General features: G+C 43.1%; 1 long non-coding RNA gene across 7 annotated transcripts in view; it reads left to right on the plus strand.

The window, feature by feature from the left end:
* The first annotated feature begins 5,908 nt into the window (after nt 1–5,908).
* The window catches only part of LOC115276592, a 31,888-nt gene continuing 18,125 nt past the window's right edge, over nt 5,909–19,671 (plus strand). Inside the window, exons 1-7 of one of the 7 annotated variants that reach the window (XR_003902010.1) lie at nt 5,909–6,176; nt 6,781–7,869; nt 8,628–8,733; nt 9,009–9,074; nt 12,897–13,049; nt 13,346–13,455; nt 17,133–17,511. This is a non-coding gene — a long non-coding RNA (uncharacterized LOC115276592). Of the gene's footprint in view, nt 6,177–6,780; nt 7,870–8,627; nt 8,734–9,008; nt 9,075–12,896; nt 13,050–13,345; nt 13,456–17,132; nt 17,512–19,671 lie in introns of those variants that run through there. The other 6 variants (XR_003902013.1, XR_003902016.1, XR_003902011.1 and 3 more) reach the window with 6 other exon arrangements.

The raw sequence follows: 19,671 nt of genomic DNA on the forward strand, positions 1-19,671 counted from the left end.
CAGCTCTTGCTTTCCCTTTCATTATCCATCTCTGAATAACCACACTGTCTCCCACTTAGGCATGTCCAGTTCTATTTCACCAGCCCAGAGCGATCTCCCAACTTCTAGACCCCTGTTGACAGCTCTATCCTGGATGGCTTCTCTATACTCTAGGGAAACAGAAGTCATCTTTGCTCCCCTGTCTCTCTCTGCCTCTACCTCCCTTGCATCTCTTGTCAGTTCAAACCCCAAAACATGTTTTTCATCAGTCCCTGATCCATTTCCATTGTCCAGCTCCCGATCTTCATCTCTCCCCTCGGCTCCCAAGTGACCCACCCTCAAATTCCATGCTGACCACCAGCGTGCAAGTCAGATGATGCTTTTTCACTTTTTTACCTTGGATGATTCCTCGTTGGTTTCAATTGTGATTGCCTTCAGAATAACACCCAATTTTCTTCAGCCATTTCTCCACTGGCCCCATCCTACCTGCCAGCCTCAGCTCCCACCACTTCCTCCACGCACCCTATGGTTTTCCTATGTGAAGATGCCTCCTTTCCTATCTCTGGGCTGTGAATGCGGGCTGGTTCTTTGATTGAATTGTTCCCATCTACCATTGCACGGCCTGGCAAACTCATCATCTATCAAGGCACAGCTCACATTGTGCCTTTTCCCTTTATCTTGCCCACCACCAGGCAGACTTTTAGCTCCCCATCTGTTTCTATAAGCATGCCTCCATTCAAGCATGCATTGGGAAAGCAGGAACTGTCTGAATAAGGCTATGTATCACTACCCCCAGCTCCACAGAAATGCCCCAAGTCCTGAGGATCTGACCACAGCTGAGCTAATGTGTCCCTTTCAGGACATCTTTTGGTTTGAGACCAGAGAGAACTGGCACTGAATCTCTCTGACATCCAGCCAGGGAGGAAAACTGTTTTCTTGCCTAAGAACAAACTCAGTCCTAACCTCAGACTTCTGTAAAGGGGAGAATCAATGGAGCAACTGTTTAAAGGTTTTTGTAAGAAGAAGTTGTAACCCAATAGTTTTAACCCAAGCAGTTTTTGTGTATGTATTAAAATCTCAGAAATCTAAGGACCAAAAATTAAAATGTTTGTCTCAAATAATCCAAGAGAGGAAGCAAAACTAGAAGAAATCAAGACTTGAAAGGTTGAGTCATGAAGGACTAATGTTAATCTGGGATTATTACTTTTAATTAAAATTAAACACAAATATAAAATTTGTTTTGATCAAGAAGATAAATAAAATAATGACTCCATAATATTGATCTGGGTATAAAATCACAGAAGACTAAACAAAATGGAAAACAAAAGTATTCACATTAAACATTATAATTAAACCTGTTTTGAAGTTCTGGCCAATGCAGTAAGGTAGGAAAAGGAATGAGAAGATTGTTATCATGATCTTGAGATGATATTATTTACGTAAAAAACTCATTTGATAATAAATAATAAGTTTCAATGATCTTATATGTGAAAAGAACGTTCATGTGATGTATACAAATGAGTTTTTCCTATGTATCAGCAATAACTGATTAGCAAATATAATGGGGAAATAAACTATAATAGTTATGATGCTTTGGGGTACTGGCTGATGAAGAGATAGATGTTTTTCTTAGTATATGTATTTTTTGGTTACTCTTATTAATGATAATTTAATAACTCTTACTTGGGGAAGAATGCTATTTGGGGGAATAACTTCCACAGAAAAGAAAATATTCCCAGAAGACTATAAAAATTTTTCAGGAGCATAATGATTATAACAAATGGAGAAACAGCAACATGAGGACAACCTTAAAGAAATGTCATCTATTCCTCAAAAAATCCTTAAACTTAATGAAATCCATCAATCCCAATATATTTTTTCTTAAAACTCAACAATCTAAGGATCACATGAAATCAAAACAAAACAAGTAAAAAAAATCGGAGAGATTATGATAATGAGAGGGACAGTAATAAGATGTCAAAGAGTGTTACAGATCTACAATAATCAAAATAATATGGCAGTGATGTTATTTTCTAAGCCTGATTTTTGTTTTCTCTCCTTCTCTGCCTACTGTAATCTCTACCTACTCAAAATCCTCCATTTTTATGAAACTTCTTTGTACTACCCAATCTGGAAGTCTTTTCCCATAGAATGCCCTTCTTTTTTGGTCACTGATCCATACTCTTGCCTACATAACATAACAAAATTTGCACATGCTTTCTCTTCCCCACAGTTTATGTTCCTCTTTTTATCATCTTTGTCTTAATACGGTTATACCTACAAGGTAAAAACGGTTGATTTCAGTCTCATCATTGACAGACGTCATTGTGAGATATAATAACATCACGATGCCAAGTCTTCAAAGTTAGCTCTGAGGACCAGTAGCAGCAGTAATGGGACGCATAGAAATGCAGAATTGCAGGCTTCATCCCGGATATACAAAATCAGAAGCTGCATTTTAACATGATCCTCAGGTGATTTGTGTGCACATTAAATTTTGAGAAGCACTGCCCTAAAGAACTTCATGGAATGAAAATATTTCATAGCACTCCTGAAGCAATCAGACATAGTCAGATATCTTCCTGCACTGCAAACGAATAGAGTTATTCAAATCTTGTTTCCTTGATAGGCAAAAATTTAGTGACGCCAGAAGAACACTAAAGAAACGTAGGTTCAGGGCATGGGATACATGGAATGATAAAAGCAGACCATGGGGGGAGGGGTGTGCATGGGGAATGTAAAGGCAGTAGTTTGTAATTTGGAAATGATTTGGTACCTGATTACTTCCATTGGGCTTTCTAATTCCTTCCTTCTAACCCTAGTCTCCCGACTATGACATTATTCTTTACCACTGCTCTACACTTTGACAGGGGCTGCCCTAATTTCACCTCCAGCTCACTATCTGCTAATAAAAGCAATCCTCGCTCGTAAGTCCCCCTCCCCCACAAGCCATAGCCCCCATAGCATCCACTGGAATGTAAGCTCCCTAGCAGCACAGAATGGGGCTGGCCAGCTCACTTGCTATATATCTGCAGAGGACAGAGTAGCACAAAGTAACTAGTAGGCATTCAAGAATTGAAGCAATCTAAGCAAAACATTCAACAGATGATTCTAAGCACAACAATCTGGACAACCTTTATTATACCAGGTCCCTCCAGGAAATCATATCTGGATTGATTTGCAGTCATCCCTACATCTCCTCGGAACAGTACTTATTTTACCCTGTAAATTCAAGTCTGTTTTCTTTGTATCACTATGATTCCACCTCGAACCTGCTCTGTCCCAGTAAAATCTGAGATACTCTCCTTTCTCTGGTTCCCTAACTGAGCTCCAACTAACTTTTTATAGTCCACTCTTATCCAAAGTATTACATCCAAACCCTTTACCGTGACTCTGAATTTGTTAGAGTGCAAACCTAAGCTTCCTTTCTAGGCTTATATCATTGCTTCCCAAAGGGAATCTTCCTTTCGAGCCAAGGTGATCTACTCATGTCTCTTTACTATGCTTTCTCTGCTGGAATCAATTCTCCCAAAGTAAAAATGTTTTTACCTATCATATTTGCCTGTCAAAACCTGCCCATTCCTCAAGACTTGGCTTATCCACCTTATCTAGGAAACATGGTAGCCAAGCACTCTAATCTGGCAGGATTCGTCACTGATTCATTCCAGGAGTACCCAGTAATTTCTCCTCTGAATTCTCCTTTCTGTTATAATCTATAATGCACGTCACTTACTATGCATGCTCCCTTGAACATATATCCTTCTACATATGTGTTGTACATACATGCAAACAAAGGTCAAGACAGGTGGCCTGAGATTGAAACATCTACCACCTAGTAATGGTGTAACATTAGGCAATTTTCTTTTCCTCTCTGGGTCCCAGTGTCTTTATCTGTAAAAAAAAAAAAAAAAAAAGTACCTACCTTACAGGATTATTACAATTAAAATAAATCACATACTTTGAAAAGCTCTTAGCAGGGTGTCTGGATCATAAAGAGTACTCAACAATATTGGTATTCCTTCCCCAGAGCATCTCACTTACAGTTGGTGCTACTTTATATTTTTATGCGTTTCAGTATCTATCAAAATATCTATTTATTCATGGGTGAATTGATAATATTAGTGCTTGCTATCAATACAGACTTTCCACTGAAGGATTTGAGGAGCAAAATTTCCTACTCCTGTTGAATCAGAGTAGACATTTTGCTCTAAAAACGTGGCATTTGGGGGGATATATGAAAGAGAAAGAGACAAACAGACAGATAATGTTATTAGAATCCTATCTTAGATTATTTACTCTATCTTTGATAACATATCTTGTGAGGGAGTCTGGTTTTGTCATGAAAACTATGCAGAGAAATGGAATATGTCCTAAAGAAACTTCACTGTGGTAGCCTTGAACAAGCAGCTTTACCCCTCTAAGCCTGTCTCCCCGTTTAACAGTGAGATTAGACCAGACGACCCCCATCATCCCTTGGATTGCTATTAGAATGTAGTTACTTTGCTGTGACCAACCAAGATTGTATTATCTCCTCCATATTTCATGTATGTAGCAGCCCTTAAGAAAAATCCTTCATCTATGTTAACGAATCATTATAAGATTTATTTCAGATAAACAATTATTAACCAATTGTTAAGATACTATACTAGGTTGTAACTCAGTTATTATTAAACCCTGAAATTTTCACACTCACTCTGAAGAAGTATGATGGTCTTATATTTAACAGTAAATGATAACAATGCTTAGTCTTACTTTACATTGGAAAAGATTATTATATACAGGTTGGGCTTACTCAAAATTAACTACCAGCTCATTGGCCAAAATAAAGATGGTCCAAGGCTTGCCTGTTTTCTACTTAATTTTACTAAATACTGCACATGCTCTTCTGAATTGAATTATGTTTAAGTATGGCAAAGTTCAAATACGATACTATCACTGTTTATTCAGTAATACAAAAAGTATTATTTGCTATTGGGTCTCATGCATGCCCTGACTTGACAGGTGATGTTGTGTTTAAAGCACACAGACACACACACACACACACACACACACACACACACACACACATTTCTTGCAAATCGACATCCATGCTCTAGGTGACATGGGATGGAAGGGCATGTCTATGCTTGTCTCTGACATAGATTTGTTGATGTGTTAGGGAGGTGAATAATACATTGACATTTATTTCCTATCAGCCTTGTTTTTGGGTACTCTTTGGGAGTCATCCTAAGGCCATACTGTGGCTTTAATGAATGTGACTACCCATTCAGTAGCCTATGGGGCAGGGTGACAGTCTCCAGCCTGAGTCTACAAGCTTCAATAAGGAACTGCTGAATAAGTGGCATGTGTTACATGGGCCTTCAGAGAGTCTGTGGCCCCGCGTTCAGTAGCACTGGATTCAGGAGCTGGGCATCCCCTTCACCCAGAAATGTTGGTCACTGTCTTTCCAACAAAGGCTGGATCTTCCTTTCCATCCATCTGTCTCTTTGTAGAAGAGCTTTGGAATGACTTTCCATGGTCCAGATATGCTGTGCTTACTCAGGACTCCCTGAGCCAGCATTCCCCCACATCAGACCCACCGTGGCTCCCTTATTGTTGCACAAGGTGACAGTGCTCCTATGTCACAGAAACAGTGGGGCACCTGTGCCACAGAGCCATGAGAGGGGCTGGTGGTCTGCTCTGAGACTGCTGTCCCCAAAACGAAGGCTCCCAGCACACTGCTTGGAGCCTGCAGACAGGTCTCCAGGTGTTCCTTGTTCCGCGTCGGGCAGATCTCCTGTGGCAACAGCAGATTTCAGAACAGCACATTGGCTGGTGTTCCTGGGAGACACGATGTGACATCAGCTGAGTTTTCAATGGTAACAAGGGCCCCAACCGCCATCAGAAGGATCTCCCAAGTATCTCACATCCCTGCAGAGGTACGCGGTTACCTTTTGTACCCTGCTCCAGCTGAAAGTCAAGTCTGGTACAAACCAATGGGGTTCTGCTGCAAGGAACTTGAGGGTATTCTCGTCCTCGATGTGTAGGATGAACAGGCTCTGGCCAATCTGGAGGTTTTCCTTTAAGTTGATTCAGGAATAAAGGACCAGACCATATGAAGGCTTCTGGGTAGCATGGAAAGGCTTCAATTTGTTCTTAGTGACTTGTCCTGTACTACACTCCCAGCTGGTTTGAAGGAAACCGCAGCCGTTACTAAGGTAAGGGACCAGCCAAATCAATGTGACTTGGACCATGTCCCTCAGCCTCAGGGAGAGAAACTGTGCGATTATGGAGACGGGAAGCATGCCCACATTCACGGGACCCTTGCCCACTAGGGTGTCTTAGAACCCACTGGGGTCACTTCTGGATAGATTAAAATACTGTCACTGCCCCTAGAAAGTCCTGGATCAGAACGCAGGAAGTGGGAAGTGCTGTTCTCCTTTCATTCAATAGTTAGATCATCATTGTACCTGGGGAAACAGCGACTTGGCAAACCTCCCCTTCCTTTCCTACTGTGTGCTGGGCCCTGGGGCCAGTGATGAGCAGTGAATGGGCTGTGGTGGGGGGAGGGGGTGCTTCAGTGACATCACAGATGTTGGTCTATCCCAGGTCAGCCTTCCCTTTCCTTCTGCCAAAGTTTGTGTGCTGGACCAGTAGGACACAAAGTCATGTGTGACCCCTCCTTGGGCTGGACGCTGTCATCTGGCCAGATATGCTAACAGGCTAGGAGATCCAGCTGGGCCTGGCTGTACTTTGCCCACGTCTGTTACAGCATATGGTTCACTCTCTTGAAGTGACTGACAGAGCTATTTAATTTTACAGTTTGTCTGATGCCCCCACCCAAATACCACGCATACCCATACCGTCATGTGCTCATGCAAAGCAGCATTTGTGAGCAGTCTCGACTCGGTTTCAGTCATGGATTTCACAAAAGGAACACTGTAAAATTGAATTTGAACTCCACAGCTCCCAGGATAGGGCAGAGCTGGATGGAAACATCTGGAGACATATTCGGGAGTAGGGCTCACCGTGTTCCTTGAGAGGAAATTGAGGCCGAAAAATTGAGTGACACCCAGGCACTCATCCAGCCAGTTGATACAAGTCTAGAACCTTCTGCCTGCCTTCCGACTTCCAACCACTGCTCTTTCCAGCCCAGGCTGTCATCACACGGTACATTTTGCTTCCTCTTCAGAATATGGCCCCTCACAACCTTTCCAGGAACTGGACCTTCGGACCTAAAAATGATTTAATGCACACTTTTCGGAAGGGAGAGCCACAAGGCCTCTAAGTGGTTTTGATCAAGTTTGCCAACATGTACACCGTTGGATAATCTGCATAAACGTCATAAATAATGTAAATTCCTACCAAATGAGTTAACCGTGAGCTACAGGGCTCTTTCGAAAAATCCATGTTATGCCATCCTCCTGACCAAGTTAACAACTCGATGGAGCAGCGAAGGTCACCGCTGGTTGCAGTCCTGCTATTGACCATGCTAAGTGTGACTATTTTTAAAATACTGTATGCCTCATTAAGCCGTGCTCCGAAAATGAGAAATTTGCTTTAACTGCATTGTTTTGAATTGCTGAGAGAAGAATCTATCAGCCACAAGGTGCCCTGCTGCTGAACTCAGCCAAAAAGCTGTTAATAACCCCAGCAGATGTTTCAGCTTTTTAGGCCAATAGACTCCCTCTCTCCCTGCCCTCCCCTTTCTAGAATCTGATGCCAATAGGACTGAACTCCAGTTTCTGTGGCTGCTGCCGCTGTGGCCGCCACCACCAGAGTCCACTTGATACTAGAGCTGCCGCCGAGGAATTGATTCTTTAAACAACCAGCCGTTGGCTCCAGGCCTCTGAGGTCAGAGCATTATTGCTTTTACCCACAGAAGTTTAAATCTTCAGGGGGGGAATGAAGGTAAGGGCACAGAATCCGTATTCCTGTTTTATTGTCTGCCTTCATCGCCAGTCATCTCATTCCACTTATTGTGGTTTCTCCCCACGCTCAGAGTCCGCTTCTCAGACTGATCAGGGCGTTGGGCTCGCTGGGTAGAGGTCATTAATACGTCGCGTCCCCACTGGTCGCTGAGGGGTGTTGGGCTAGCGGCTTTACAAAGGGGGCCTCTGTGTGATGTGCAGTTTGGGGTGGTTGTTTGCCTAATACCACAAGGCTCAGAATGCCCTGACCTTAGCAGTTCTGCAATATTAGAAGTGTGTGTTAGAAATATAGCCACATCCCTGTGAGATGGGCACAGTATGAGGGCATATGGGGCCACCGCAATCCCAGATGGGGGGTTGTCGACCTCTCTGGACTGGGATAAATCTTACATCTTAACCTGATATTAAATCTGCATTCATTCCAAGGCTTTCCAAATGAGAAGACATTTTTTTTAGAAAGGGGAAGGGAAGATCCTCCCCCTTCTCCCACACTCCTGCTCCCTTCCCCAGTCTCACTTATTTTGGAGGGAGTACTTTAAGGCACCCCAGTGGCAGCAGGGTGACCAAGAAAACACAGGTGCACCGCGTTTATGGAACATCACATTGGCTAGGAACACATCCGAAGTGCGCATCTATAAGTATTATTATGCAGAGAATTGCCATTTCAAAGGGGGAAAAATTGAAAAGCAGAATTAAGTTCATAAATACTTCGTTCCTTTACTTTGATGCAACACAAAGGCAGAATATCCAAGACTCTGTGGACCTCTATTGTCAGCTTCAGCGTTCGCCAACCTTAGTATTTCAACCCCAAAGTCTCCGCTCTATGCCATGCAGGCTATAAAAAGTAAGTACCTCTTCCCTGATGCCACCGCCATCATACTGTTTACATACTCTCAACGCTGTGTATTTCTCTTTATCAGGAAAAAATAAAAGCTCAGGAATGTGGTACAAGTCCTTTCTTTTTATAACTGGATAAAGTAATAGATTCCATCGTAACTTGGTTCACATCCTTTTCAGCACACATGCAGAGGCACTCATTAATGCTAATGGAATTTGCATGTATGTATTGAAGGGAAAATACAGTTGCCTGCACCTGTGTGGTCTTTATTTTCTCATCAGACCAAGCACGACACTGAGAATTCAACTCAAGGGTTCAATGGCATCGCTGTCTACTAATTCTGAAAGGTAAGGAACTCGGATTAAAAATCGTCCCAATTATTCTGAAATTGGGTGTCTCCACTAGCAAATGGGGATGAACATTTCTGCTTGGATTACTATGATTCCAAGAAGCCAGCGCAAGATTATGAGTCTTTAGTAAAATAAACAGCCAATGTTGTAACAATAAAATAGGCTAAAAAAAACCCACAGAAACTCCCTACTGAATCAGGAGAGACTCTATCCTCATTATTAAAAAATTCCGTATTAAATTACCCATATGAATCTCCAGAGGAGTGAAAAGCCCAAGATGAGGAGAAGGGAATTGAAAATAATCATTGTTTAGTTGAGATTCCGGACCTGCTGGCAGTGAATGTTGGTAGTAGGCATTAATAAACTATGTGGAGGTGTCTAGGGCCCATGGAAATCCAGACCACACACTTCATTAGGTCCTGAGCTTTCCCTGGAATCTTCTACAGGTGATGATTTCCAAGCTGTTTTGTTCTTGATTATTTCCAGTCCAAGTAAAATGGACAATAAAGAGAAGATCCTTCTATGTATTTCCATGATGGATGTTCACGACCAAAATAACTTCACCATCTGATGTATTTCACAGTCTTAAGTTAAAACAGACTTAGGATAATATGCTTGTACATCTGGTTCAGGTGCCTTCCTTACCATATGTTTGTGAAATCATCCACAGAGATGTTACAATTGTACTGTTCCCCTTGGGACCTGAACAAAATGTGCCCACAAAGAGTTACCTAATTATTCATTCCTGCCAACAACATCCTTGCCTGATAATAAGGGGGTGCTTAAAAATGAGACAATAGTGCTTTCAATCTTGAGAGATGTCAGTGCCACTTATTGTTTCAAAAACAGAAAGTCTTTTGCATTTTTTTAAATAAGAAAAAGATCCTTGGCCTTTAAAGCAAATAAAGCACTCTGCAGGTGGTATATTTGGTATTCCTGGGGGGGGGGGGGGCAAATGTTGCCATACTGATCTAAGCCAGTGCGTCCCTGGAACTTGGTGGATGAAGGCCCACGTAGCCACCGTGGAACTTAGTGACTCCAAAGGGGATAGTATCTACCGAGTGGCTGCTCCGGCAATAGTACACGTTAATGGAGAACTTTATAATTAACAAATTGCTTTCATCTCTGTCACTACATTTAATTCTCATAACAACCTTGTAGATCTGAGGAAAAAGGCACACCTTATATAGCCTTGCCAGTGGGGCTGGGTCTTTATAATGCGAACTAGCCAGAAATGAGAGCATCTTTTTTATTTAAAAAAAATTTTTTTTTAACATTTTATTTATTTTTGAGAGAGAGAGAGAGAAAGAGAAAGAGACAGCATGAGCAGGGGAGGGTCAGAGAGAGAGGGAGACACAGAATCAGAAGCAGGCTCCAGGCTCTGAGCTGTCAGCACAGAGCCTGATGCCGGGCTCCAACCCACAAACTGTGAGATCATAACCTGAGCTGAAGTCGGCCACTTAACCGACTGAGCCACCCAGGCGTTCCCTTGGAGCATCTTTTTAAAATTAAAAACTTAAAAAAGTTTTTAGTCTTGATCCGTAAGCCCATCGCCACAAAGCAGCTCTCCTTTGAGCCGTGGACAATCTGCTTTTTCCCCTGTTCCTGAACTTGCCTCCTTTTGTCTCATGACTGACTCTCTCTCGCAATTCTCTTTTGATTCAAAATAAATAATTTGATTTTGTTTCAAGGGTTAAAAAGGAAACACACAAAAAAGTGGGGAATGTAACTTAATGATTAAAATACAGGCCTACTACAAAAATACAGATCTGAATGAGACTCCAGGCCAGGTCAGAGGTCAAATGGATAAATCGTGCTCTCGGCCTAGCTTTATCCACTACTAACTCAATGTAAAAGAATGTGGCAAAGATGAAGATATCTGCCAATAAATCTGTAGGCAGGTGTTAATTGTGTATTTACGGAGAAACCAAATGCTAGGAGAGTTGTGTCTCCATAAGGATTAGGCTGACTTGACCCTAAAGGGTCAGATTAGTGTAGGGGTCATTTTTTCCCCCGAATCCAAATCTCAGGGTCAAACAGGACATGAAGTATGAGAGAAGGAGGCTAGGAGATTTGCCTCAGTTACCCAGTTCATAAATGGGTGCCAATGTCCATTTGTGTCCAAGATGCTGGTTCAAAATTACTGGGAACTACCAAGCATCCCTTCATTCTACTTTGCTAGTTGACCTCAACAGTTTTGGATCACTCAATAGCCAATGTTTTCTGGATATATATTCCCCACGAGAGGAAGAGTAAGTTATTATGAAGAAGTGATTGAATATTGGTCTCTTGTTAGGATAAGAGATTCCCCAGACGAGATGATTTCCACTCATGGTAATTTTGGACTTTCTGAAAATTCCTTCATTCTCTTAATGTTTGCTGAGTGCCTACTAGTATGTTACATGCCATGGATACAAAGTTGAGAAAGTGAGGTCCTGCTCACTGGGTATTTAAACAAGTGGAGACTCAGACTTGCAAACAAGTAAATCCACTGAGATTTATAAAATCGGATGATCCACAAAGTTGACTGGGACATTAGGATAATACATTTCAACCTGTCCTGGAAAACTTCTCAGAGAAAGGAGAAATATGAATAGGTGTTTTACAGGCAGATAAAAGATTTCAAATTGTATGTTGAGAGTTATGAGATGCTAATGATCAAATTGTAACAAGGCAATAACATAATTAAATTTTTGTATTTGAACTCTGGGGCTACTATGAAAGCACGGCGGGTTGGAAATGGAAGCTCCTGGAAAGAAATGTCAAGGATTGTATTGCAGTAGTTAAGGGAGTCGGTGGACCTGATCAAGTAACCCCCTTAGACATGACAGATAAAGGGAGAAGAATAAATAGGATTTGTTGCCCGGAATGTGAGAAGGGGGTCCAAGGGTCCAAGAATGTTGGCTTGGGAAACTGGGGGAAGGGTCTAACATGCACTCCTATAAAGAATCAAGGATGAGGCACCTTGCGGGGCTCAGTTGGTTAAGTGCCAACTTTGGCTCAGGTCATGATCTCATGGTTCATGAGTTCGAGCCCGACATAGGGATCTATGCTGACCGCTCAGAGCCTGGAGCCTGCTTTGGATTCTATGTCCCCCTCTGTCTCTGCCCCTCCCCTGCTCATGCTCTGTCTCTCTCTCTCTGTCTCTCAAAAACAAATAAACATTTTAAAAAATGTTAAGAATAAAGAATCAAGGAGGGAGAGAGAGTTTTGTGTAGTAAATAGGGATGGGCCCTGAAGCAGAGATACTCATATCTGGACATCCTGAGTTTGCAGTGCCTGTGGGATACCCAGGTGAAACTTATTTAGAAAACAGTTGGAGATATGGGCTTGGGATAGAGATTTAGATGTAAAACCTTGGAAGGGACCCAAGATTTTCCCAAAAGTTAATGGGAAAGAGAACACTGGCATTTAAGGAGAGGGGAGAGAAATAGAACCCAGTCAAGGCACCAGAAAGGAATAACCAGTGCAGAGGTAAACCAGGAGAGAGAGAGACAGAGAGAGACAGAGAGAGAGAAATGTTGTGAAAGGCAAACCAGGACTGCAAGCATGGGAGAACAGTCAGCAGGCAGGACAAGTCATATAAGATGAGAATTTAAAGTGTTTGTTCCATTGCATCAGGAAGTGAGTAGAGGCAGCCTCAGTGTGGTGACATGCCTAGAGCCAGGTTAGAATGGCTCCAACAGTAAATGGGTGATGTGGAGTCAGAGTGAGGAAATCCAGCTTGTGCTTCGTGCAAGAAGAGCTCTCAAAGAAGGAAACACAGGAGTGCTAAAAAAAAAAAAATAGTGATCTGAATAGGTTTTGTTTGTGTTTTAGCGGAAAGGGATGAACATATCTGTACACGGAGAGGAACAGCCAATGGAGATGGGAGGAAAGTAAAGCACATTTTCTCAGGAGGCAAGGTGGAATGATATCCATAGCACCAGCGGACAGAGTTGCCTTTGACAGGAAAAGTGCCTTTTGCCAGCGGTGAGGACCGGGAAAGGGCGGGTGTAGATTCAGATGGGCTTGTGGCTCAACGGGTGGGGAAATGAAGGAAGCCATTTTTGATGGCTGCCAGTCCCTAACTTAGAAACAAGGTCATCCCAAAGAGAAGATTGAACGCTCTGAAGAGTGGTAAAGGTTGGAATAGCAGCTGAGGGAAATGGGAGAAGCACATGTAATAGGACCGCCGAGTAACACTGAAGGCAAAACTGAGATTAGTTTCACTCCAGATTTATGGTCTCCATTCTCTATGGTCGTGATTTTTCTTTTTCCTCCAGCAGAGCAGTACTCAAGGAATGTTTACAGCTAAGGAGGCTCCATGGAGGATTGCTTGAAGGACATGAAGTCCATCTGTCTCCCTAGATGGTTTAGATTATATCTCAAGGTCAAGGTAAGCCATCCAAACTAAATACTTGAGCCATATTGTTTTAACTCCTTTTACTTTTACTCACTTTAAGTGAATTGCATTCTGGCGTTGGGCCTCGGCTCGCATTCTGAGAGCAATAAGCAACAATCATTGGCTGGTCAGCCTGGTTAGCATCATGGGGGACGTTGAGGGCACGCGCCTTAGAAGCATGCACGTTCCACTCAGGAGGGCACAAAGAGCCACTTCCCTTACACCCAATGCCAGAAAACAATAGGTTTTTCATTAGCAACAACAATGTGTGTTTCTGGTGTAGAGCTACGATGGCCAAGAGCAGAGCTTTGAAATCACAATGCTTGGGTTCAAATCCAGCTTCCATCATCTAGTAGCTGGTTGACCTTGACCCTCTTAAGTTCTCTGGGCCTCAGTTTCCTTGTCTGTAAAATAACAAAACTAATCCTACCTACTTCGTAAGGCTGCAGTAAGAATTAAATGACAATCAATGCAAGCGTGTTTAGCACCATTGTCTGGCCAACCATAAGTCCACCGTATGAATTTGCCCTGACCGCTGTTGTGACCATCATTACCTTACAACTGCTCTTTGGTTTTGTGTTTGTGTTTTGCCTTCATCCTCACAGTGGCATGAATTTGTATGTATTAATTCACCTCTGGTCACCAGTTAATACTGGTTTTTTTTTTTTTTGTTCTTTACCTATACCCTACTTACTTGTTATCTGCCATCCACCTCACGTCATTTTGGAATGAGGCAGAATACAAAAAAGTAAACTGAAAAGGCCCTATGCCAATCAATAGCTGTGAAGATGAGTCCCTCTGTTTTTGCTCTTGACTTAAGAAGAGTTTCAAAGAAGGTGAAAAGAACTTGGAACGTTCTTGTCCCACATTTGTATGTAGAAATGCAAGTTTCCTTGAAGTCTATTTTACCGGATATTTACTTTTCTTGCAATCATTCTTGATTGGCCCCTACAGGGACTTCGACCTAACTCAATATTTGCTCAGATACTTCTCCTTTTGAATGAACAGTGTGTTAATTTAATTGGGGAGAGGGATGGATTATTGTGGTTGGAGAGGCAGCTACAGTTTCATGGTGGGCTCAGGGCCAGATTTGCTAGTCAGGGGGCCTGCTTTGGGCTGTGGCTCTGGCACTCGCAACTCTGTGTTGTGGAACTTCCCTTGCTTCAGTTCTGTGGCTGAGTAGTGTTAACAATCATGATCTCACAGGATGGTTGCAAGAAATAAACAAAGCGCTCAACAAAAATTAGTTGAACCTGCATGTAGTGCAAGAGAGAGCATTCAAAAGGCCAAACTTGCACTTGGAAAATTGGACCAAGTAATTCAATCTTTTAAACTTATTTATTTATATCTAATGCTTATTTATTTTCTTTTTTTTAATTTTTTTTTAATTTATTTTTAAGAGACAGAGAGAGACAGCATGAGCAGGGGAGGGTCAGAGAGAGGAGATACAGAATCCGAAGCAGGCTCCAGGCTCTGAGCTAGCTGTCAGCACAGAGCCTGACACGTGGCTCGAACCCACTAACCATGAGATCATGACCTGAGCCGAAGCCAGACGCTTAACTGACTTAGCCACCCAGGTGCCCCTAATGTTTGTTTATTTTCAAAAGAGAGAGACAGAGCACAAAGAGAAAAGGGACAGAGAGGGAGACACAGGATCTGAAGTAGGCTCCAAGGTCTGAGTGGTCAACACAGAGCCCTATATGGGGCTCGAACTCATGGACTCTGAGATCATGACCTAAGCTGAAGTTGAATGCTTACCCAACAGAGCCACCCAGGCACCCCTTCTTCTAAACATAGTTAGAGGCAACCTAAACATACATCTTATCCAACTTAATTATCTGAAATATATATACTAGCCATTTAAGGGTATTTAACCAAGGGGCGCCCGGGGGGCTCAGTCAGGTAAGCGTCCAACTCTTGGTTTCAACTAAGGTCATGATCTCATGGTTTCGTGAGTTTGAGCCCCATGTCAGGCTCCATATGGAGCATGCTTGGAATTCTCTTTCTCTCCCTCTCTCTGTGCCCCTCCCCGACTCGTGCTGTCTCTGTCTCTCTCAAAATAAATAAATAAACTTTTTTAAAAAAGAGTATTTAGTCAAAAGTCAAAACGAAAAGCTTTAATTCCCTTTTAAGAATAGGCAAGAAATTTCATCTGCATGTCAGAATATCAGTGTGCCCTGTAATGTCATCAGAGAAACATGAAAAATATCCCAAATTGTATTCTTTGCTTTTACCTAAAGAAATAATCTGAGAAACCTCTGATCTCCAAGTCACATCTGCTGGATCTCCTGGCAGGTGGCGGCCATTTGGTTTTGGTTTGTTTCTCTTACTGTTACTGTTGGTGTTTTCTTGCTGCACGGACCCATAAGTACATGCGGATGAAAGGCGGCTTTGGTTTGGTTTCAAATCAAGGTGCGTGGGTGTGGGATGGTTTATCCCACATGTTGCTGTCAGCAAAAGGATTGGGGGTGATTCTTTAAGGAAATCAGAGGCCTTCCTTCTCTGTCTTCCCTCCCCCAGGCTGGACCTGGAGAGCCGGAGGGCAGGGCGTGTTGCTGGTGGGCCACTCCCACCCACCCCCCAACACCCCTGAGAAATCAGTGTCGGGTAGCACAAAAAGAGCCCGACTACAATGGTTGGTCTTCAAAGGGGCTCATTTATTATATTGCTCAGTGCCCCACAGAGTTGCTCCAAGCTCATAACTGCCACTGATTTCAAAGAGAGCTCTGAACTTGCATACGCTTCACAAGGCACGGCGCGGGATGAGAAATAGGCTGAGTGGCTTGAAGCCATGTTCAGACATTTTTTAATGTTCGTAAATGTCTTTGGCACCCTCACTTTCACATAGAAACCCACTTACCTCCTGCCGCAAAGTGTGAAATAAAGCCATTTTCAAGCCTGGGTAGGGGATGGTCTGGAAATTGGGCTAAATCTTAAAACTGCATGAAGACTGAAAATAGGATTCACAAGCTGAGGCTCAGCTCTCACTGATCACTTCTAAAGTCAGGTCACCGCAACCCCCTGCTCTGCTAGATAATGTCAGGGCATCTTTAAAGGGTTAAGACCCTTTAAAGGGTTAAGACGGTAAAATGTGGTCACCGTAGTAGCTCCCAAACTGAGGACCCCTAGCTCCAAGGCACCCTGAAATAAGTGGTCCATTGGAAGGAAACACTATTGCAACTTGGGTTTGAGGGCAACTCAAAGTGACACATCTTAGGTTAGAGATCAACATTTCCTACCTCCCTCCTGTCTCAAGAGGTACTGTGAGACCCCACTTGGTCCCAGGAGGTTTGTGGGAGTCAGACTAAGATCCAACAAAGGCATTCTTACTGACCACTCACAAAAGCTCAGACATGTGCCCTGATTCTGTTCCTGTGGCTCTCCAGTCCCCAACACAAGGAGAGAGAGAGTTTCCTTAGGGACTCAGAAGTGACTTCTATACTCCAGGAAGCTCTTCAATAGGTCATCCTGGAGCCCTCAAGATGGCTTTATGAGTGCCTTGCTTTTAGAAGGATGCAGGAAAAAGGTGTCCACTCCACAGGCACTGTGCAATAAACATTTACTAAATCTTGGGCGATGTGTTATATTAGCCACCATCTTTAGTAGGAAGCAAGAAGTTATCTATTGGGAGAAAAGGAATTAAATGATGAGACATTAGTTGTGGTTTTCAGAAATACAGGAACGCCCTCCACTAGTTTGAAGCCATTCGGCCTCTTCAAGAACGTACTGCCAAGCATTTGTCTACGACACATCCTCGCTCTTTCTTCGTTCCCTGAACCCATGCTTGCTGAGCACCGCTGCAAGCCCATGTGAATTCCACTTGCTGGGGTGCAGCAGCCGACCCAAGTCCCCACCCTCAGTGAGCTTGTGCCTTAGAGGTGAAGACGCATGGTAACCAAGTACGTACGCAAGCTCTCGGGCATCTGACATGTTGGGAGAGAAGCAGGAGAGAGCGGGGAACAGCAGGGTGAGAGGACGAACAACTTGGGATGGGATGGTATTGTGAGGTGTCCTTTGAGTAAAGAACTTTTCGGGAGCCTTGCTTTTAAATGCTTGCCTTTTTTATCTTTCTGTTCGATCAAATGTTAGTAGAAAGTAACTCAGAATTACCTACGACATCTTTTTAAAACATACAAAGTAAAGGTATCTTGGGGTGCCTGGGAGGCTCAGTCGGTTAAGCGTCCGGCTTTGGCTCAGGTCATGATCTCACGGTCTGTGGGTTCAAGCCCCGCATCGCGCTCTGTGCTGACAGCTCAGAGCCTGGAGCCTGCTGTGGATTCTGTGTCTGTCTGTCTGTCTGTCTGTCTCTCTCTCTCTCTCTCTACCCCTCCCCTGCTTGCACTCTGTCTCTCTCTCCCAAAAATAAATAAACATTCAAACAACTTTTTTAAGAAGAGAAGTAAAGACATCCTACCCAAAGATGAGATTGTGAATCAGCCCTGCTCTCAGGACCTGGCCACGGTTTGGCGGTGCTGCGATGCAACCAGGAAGCACGTGCCATGGAACCGGTCTCTTGCTCCACACACGGTGAGCGCTCAGGAAATGCCGCTCACCTGCACATGAGATCCACGGTCTTACATCAGCTCCAAAAGTAGTGTTTTTTTGACAAAAGGACTGTCTCCATGTTTGTGCAGGCACATACAGCCGTAGAGACAGATGAGGCATCACAAGTGGCTCCTGGAAATTTATCAAACCGTATTTATTCACAGTAGCGTCCCCAAATTTCTCCATCATCAATATAAATACCTCTGACCAATCTGTCTTCACTTACTGCTTCCCTCAAATATTTGAGGCAACATGCCAGCGGGCCGCCTCCCTTCTTTCTGGCCCATCTCCTTATCTCCAAGATGAGACAGCCACCCCTACTCCTAAAACACGACATATTTCTATACTTTCCCCCTTCCTTTGATCCCTCCTTTTTCTTTCTTCAGTGTCTGGTGTGGCAGGCATGTTGAACTCCTACAGTCTCCGTCCTAACCATGCTAGAAAATATTAACTCTTAATATAAATACTCTTAGAAGCACTGAAAAGAACAGTGTGAAATGGAAAGACATGAAAGTCAGTAATATTTTTTATTGGAGAACATTTCTCAGGAGAATACACGAATACTGCTTTCATTCATGTTACTCACTTGTACCCTCCGTTACACCCAGCAGTTACAACTCCTTTTACATGTGTGTCTCATACATTCCTCTTAATTTCTGCTTCTCAAAGTGTGGTTCATGGCCAGCAGCAGCAGCATCTCTGGGAGGTGGCTAAAAATGGAGACTCCCAGGCTGCCCCCCAAAACCTACTGAAACAAACCACATTTTAACAAGGTCATCTGGCGCTTGGTAGTTTGAGGACCTGTACTCTCCATAGTCTTGTGAGGGAACTGGAAATTCTCTTGCCTGTTTGAAAGATGAGAAAGAAGCAAAACTGGGGGCGGGGGGTGACTCGGTGGCTCAGTCGGTTGAGCATCTGACTCTTGATTTTCACTCAGGTCATGATCCCATAGTCTGTGAGTTTGAGCCCACACTGGGCCCTGCACTGATCATGCAGATCTTGCTTGGGATTCTCCCTCTCTCACTCTTTCTTTCTCTTCCCCTTCCTAATGCATGCATACTCTTTCTCTATCTCAAAAATAAATAAACATTAAAGAGAAGGAAGGAAGGAAAGAAAAAAAGAAACAAAGAGAGAAAGAAAGTAAAAGAAAAGAAAAGAAAAAAGAAAGAAGCAAAACTGGGGACCAAAGATGTTCATTTAGCTAATAGGGAACAAGACATGAAGTCAAAGACCAATCTTTCCGCAAAACGATGTCCCCTCTTTGGACACTCTGGGAAGAAACGGTTGCATACCTCTCTTTGGATCTGATATTGCCCAGCCCAGTATTTCACAAGGAGCATCTGTACAGTAATTATAGCCTGATATTGTCCCCTGGTGGTAAGTCAGCAAATGTTAATCTCCTACACGATCGTATGTTCCTTAATAGTCTGGTCTTGCTGCCTCTGGTCTAAAGAGTCTAAGGTTAATTACATGAAGGAAACTTCAGATTTGGAAATTTCTCCAATTTTTTCCACTTCCTTATCAGAGAAGAACATGTTCTCTGGTTCACAGAATTTTTGAAGTTTCTGTTGCAGTTTGGTTTTCCTAAAGCAGTGGAAAAGGGAGCAGCCACTAACCCAGAGGAAGCCCTCCTTTGTGCACCAAGCTCCAGACTCTATGCGTTAG

This window comes from Suricata suricatta, chromosome 13, assembly GCF_006229205.1.
Source record: "Suricata suricatta isolate VVHF042 chromosome 13, meerkat_22Aug2017_6uvM2_HiC, whole genome shotgun sequence".
Taxonomy (NCBI): Eukaryota; Metazoa; Chordata; class Mammalia; order Carnivora; family Herpestidae; genus Suricata; species Suricata suricatta.